This window comes from Myotis davidii, unplaced genomic scaffold (genome assembly GCF_000327345.1).
Source record: "Myotis davidii unplaced genomic scaffold, ASM32734v1 scaffold639, whole genome shotgun sequence".
NCBI classification, from domain to species: Eukaryota; Metazoa; Chordata; class Mammalia; order Chiroptera; family Vespertilionidae; genus Myotis; species Myotis davidii.
In genome coordinates, this window is record NW_006290541.1 from 1,948,154 (window position 1) to 1,953,429 (window position 5,276).

The window sequence follows — 5,276 nt, forward strand, 5'->3', positions numbered from 1 at the left end:
TCTTTGAACTCAGAGCTCCTTCCGAACATAAAATTCTCCTCGCTCGCCCCTTGCCAGCGATGAGTCTGCTGAACTCCCTTTGCAAGAGGCTGGGCAGCTATTAGCAAAGTGAGATGCTGGGTGATGGGAGGCCTCCTTCGTGTCTTGCTGACACAACAATTCCACATAATTTCCTCCTTTTGGGTGATAGCGTTGCTCATTCATTCCTCAACAAATATTCCTTGAGCTGGGAACATTTGCTGGCCTGGACCATCTGGAAACTTCTCTTTTAATCAAGAGCCTTTTATGGGAAGTAATAGAAACTTGATTAAGCTAGTTTGAGCACATACAAAGGGAGGGGGTTTATTCTGAGTACAGAATCCTCGATCTCGACCCCTATTCTCCCACAAATGACAACATAATCTTAGATGATGACATGTTTAATAAGTACACGCATTGCTTATTGAAAATATTGATTGACCCTTGAGGCCTCTGCAGCCTGTTTGGTGGTTGCTGTTTGTCTTAGATCTGGGTTGAAGAAAATTCAAATGAAATCGAACCCCATTTGCATGCTCTTCCTGCTGGCTCTCTTAGGCTTAATGCAATGGATGTGTTCCAGAAAAGGGAAGGGGCCCAGCCGTGTGGCTCAGTTGTTGAGCGTGGACCTAGGAACCAGGAGGGCACATGCCTGGGTTGCAGGCTCAATCCCCAGTAGTGGGTGTGCAGCAGGCAGCCAATCAATGACTCTCTCATTATTGATGTTTCTCTCTATTTCTCCATCTCTCTTCCTCTCTGAAATCAATGAAAATATATTTAAAAAAGAAAGAAAGAAAAGGGAAGGGACTGAGAAGTTTCTCAGGAAGAAAAGGTAGGGGATGAATCAGAAATCTGGGTGGTGCAGTCTGCTTACCTCGTTATCCAACTTGCATATTCAGTAGCTGTAACCTCACCAGCGTGCCCATTTGACATTGAGCTTGCATTCTGATACTGGTCCCACAGGTGCAAGCAAGACCCTACTGCAGGCTTCCGGGAGGCATGTTGGTTTTACAAAAATGAGGGTTTTACTTACTCCCATGCAAGAATTGTGACCGTGAAAAAATTTCTTGGCAATTCAAGTACTCAGACGCTATCAAGAGAGGGCATGGTGTCCTCTCCCTCTTCGTGTCTTCATGAAGACATTGTACATCTCTCTTTGGGGGATGGTAAGAGAGTCACCTTCCTATCCACCTGGATTCAATCAACTTGAATGACCCTTTCCAGTTCACGGAGTCCATAAATTCCTCCGTCCAGAAGGAGAGGATGTCAATGTCGAGATAACCTGACGAGTAAGCAAGTATCTTCCCCCAAGAACGAATTAATCCCTGCTTTGCTTCCCCAATGAGTTCTGTAGAGTTTCTTTGCTTAAACTGCAGCATCAGAATCAGCTGAGAGCTGGTTGGAAATGTACCATCATGGGCTGCATCCCAGACCCTGGGTCAGAACCTGCACTTTAGTAATATTCTGGGGTCTCACTTGCCCATTAATGTTGGAGAAGCACTGCTGTGGAAACTGCTTCTACAGCACCTCCGGTCCTCTGTTGCACTCACTTGATTGCTTATCTGTGTCCAGGAGAAGGGCCAAGGTCATGTCTTCTCACCAGCATGTCTCCATCTCCTACACAGGGCCTGGCACTAGGGGATATTCAATAGCTACTGGATGAAGGGATAGGTGGATGGATGGATGGGGAAATCAAGTTCTACTGCCTGCCAGGGAGGCTACCTGTCCTAGTGGCAGGATGCTGGGGTCAGAAGGAAAGGGAAAGGTCACCGAGCAGTACTGTTGCCATCAACAGGTTTTGAGCTCTGTGTGAGGTGGTTTACCTACACGATACAATTCAATCCACAGAAAATAGGACCAGACAGTTATTGATATTCTCATTTCACCCCCGAGCAAGTGGTGCAGCTACAGTTTGAACCTAGAATGATATGTTTTCTTTCCCGCTGCACTGCCATTCAGTCTTTGTATGAGGGTGGGTTTGCCCCCGGACTCCCCGGCCTCTACTTTCTGCATCTGTGGCAGAAGCGTTGGTAATCTTCCCATCTCCACCCTAGCGCGCACTGCTTCTGCCAACAGCTTCAGTCTGCAGAGAGCCTGCAGCTCTGCCTGAGGGCTTCCCCCTGGTCTTAGGAGCATGCTTGTCTGTGTGCAAGGCAAGTCTTTACAACCCCATGAGGTAGCCACCGCCACGCTCTCCAGATGAGGAAACTGAAGCTCAGACGGGCGGAGTGAGGTGCCAAAGGTTCCCCGGCTGGTAATCAGTGGAGCCCAGGTTTGGACCTATTCCTGTTTGATGTCAAAATTCGTGGTCTTTAAATTCTTGCTTCCCCAAATTATTTAGATTATTAACTGAGATCATGGATCTGAAGATACTTTGCAAAGATGGGAAGTTCAACTCTCATTACTATAATTTTAGAACGGGCTGTCTTTGTCAGAATCTTGTGCTCTTTTCCCCAAGGGGGTTAGGACAAGTCAACCAGGGTTTGATTTGTGAGGGGTCTGATTCAAAGGGACCAGAAGAAAATGGGAAGGTGCCGAGTCTAGGGACAAGGGAGATCTTGTCAGTAGAATAGGATGAGGCTGGATAGATTCAAGGATAAGTTGGGAAAAAGCAGGAATTACTGGGCCCTTCTACTGACAGGCCTTGCATGGTGTTTGGTATTGAGGCACAGCCACGGACTTTGATAAATGAGGGTGGAAGAGGGAAGAAGGCTTGCATGTCATCCATACCAGTCAAAGTGGAGCCCCTGGCATCCACATGAGTAATATCCAAATGGCAGAATGGCAGCAGCTTTTATCTCAGATAAAAGCTGAGCGAGAGCCAACTCTCACGGGCTGATGGTAGCTTCCTGGAGCACCAGGTGGATGGCAAATCTGAGGCTGCTTCCCAACCCAGAACCAGAGTCACGATTGATTAGTGATGTCTACTCGGGGCACAGAAGTGAGAGTGTTGGTACACGTGCCACGTGGAGGAACAGACTAAATTTCATATGAGTCAGAAGAATTCTTAAGTTAGGACCGAAGCAGCATTTGCATATCAAGTAGGCTCCCTTTTATGAAAGGGATGATTTCCCCTTGAAGAGAGTTTCTCTTTAATTTGAGCATATGTGGCTCAACCTAGGCCATATGCAAATGACAGTTTGATCAGAACTCCCTAGGGGCAAAGAAGAGAAAGATCAGCACAACATTTACTGAGCAGAACACACATGGAAGAGGAGTTGCTTTCTTTTTCTGCTGTTTTTGTCATGGCGCCCTCCATGTCAAGTGGGCTTTGATGACTCGGAGACTTATCCCAACATTTTTTGAGTCTGTGATCTCCGCCTCCAGGAACTCTGGCTTCTTGGTTTTATTTAAGCAGCAGTGACAAGTCCTGATCATTGGAGTTTTGTTTTCTTAACTCACTTGGGAGAGGAGGCAGGGAGCCCCCACACAGGTCACCGTGAACCGTGCATCTGCCTGCGAGGAACACTGAGCACAAACTATAAATAATGCAGCCACTTCTGCCCTTGAGTTTGGAGCTCACGTGGAGCTTGCTGCATCACGCAACTTCCTGATGCTCAAAGCAGACCTGCTTGGTGGGGACAGTCAGACTCACTCCTACTTTAAGTTTAACCCATCATTGGTACCCTGGATTATAAAGTGCTCTTGAAAATCACCTCATATATCCTGAGATGTTTGGAAATTCTCGAATTTTCAAAGGAAATTCAAACATTTAGGCGAAGCCACATAGAATGGACTTGTTGTGAATTCACATGGGGACCAATCCTGCTCATATTTAATTAACGACGGTCAGATTAAGTGGTTTAACAGTGCACTCCACACGGAGAGTCTCTAACAGGAAGTGACTTTTCTGAAATGAGCCTTGCATTCAGGAGATGAATGGGGAGAGAGTTGATATCATCCTCCCAGTGCAAAAGATTGGTTGGGAAACTCAATTTGATGGAGTCTTGTTTTAGAAAAAGGATGAAAAGTAGATTTTCTTGGCTTGGTAGCGGATGCCTAGAACTTAACTGAATAGAAAAGATTGACGCGGAGGCTAGGATCAGTGAGATGAAATGCCAAGATTGATTAGAAATGTCTGCCGTGGGCAAAGGAGGGGAAGAAACACTATACAAACATATGTGCTATCCCTTCTCCAAGAGGAAGTTGTCTGGAAAAAACAGAGCGGGTGGAACAGACACCGCCTGTCCTGGAGGGGAAAAATAATCAGACAAGATTCATTCTGACAGCCTATTACTGCAGAAAAAATTTTGACCTAGGCATTGGCAGACTCCAGAAAAAGCTAGTCTCTCCACCCTCCACTGTTTCCTGAAAGAATGAGCCAAACGCACTGTTTCAGACCGCATGCAAATGAGGTTTTCAGGCAGGGAGGAGACAAGAGGGAGAAAGCAAGTGCCTCCGTTGACACTGGGCAGTGATGAGCAGAACTGGAAAGGAAATTGCTCTCTGCTCCACATCAAGAATGGTGCTTGACTTTCCTTGGAATTTCCATCTCTTCTGGAGCAGCGTAGTGAAAAGAGTTCATTCAACTTTGGGTATAGATTCAAATGCTGTCTTCTCACATGTTACCTAGGTAACCTTGGACAGGTCATTTGGATCTTCTGAGTCTAATTTTCTTCATAGTAAATGAGGACTAAAAATATAAAACCTTCTTAACTTACAAGGTTTCGCCAAAAGTGGACTATTCATACCTCCCAAATGGAACCAACACATGTGGATGCGACCAGCCCAGTGCCAGGCCCAGAGTGTGCATTTAACAGTATGAATTGAGAAAGGAAAAATCCATTTAGGGCCAGGCTGTTCTGGGTTTTGCTCCTCTCCCTAAGGTCCTGGAATGCTTCTTCTTCTCAGAGGTCACGCCTTCCAGAACGTCTCTAGAAAAAAGAAAGACAGCTCCAGATCCTGGTGGCTTCAAATGTCCAAGTCCCCAGCCCACCCAGCCCCGCGCCAAGCTCCCCGCCCCCTCGCAGAAGCAGTTTCAGCCTCCTAACCTGTCGCTTTTGCTGAGTACCCTGGCACCTGGCCTCAGCAATGGAGGGTGCCTTTGTGAATTCAGGAGGCTCAGCAGGGAAAAGCATTGTGGTGGCTTAGGCTGATCTCAAAGGCCATGATCTGTCCAGGCCTGTCTAGGTCACTGAATCCCCTTCTTTAGGAATGTCCTGGATGTTGAGTTTAGCTTCTTGATGTCCTGCAGTTGGGAGAGGGAGACAGAGACTACCCCCTACCCAGGTCTTTACAACACCCTAAGGCTGTGGTTCTCA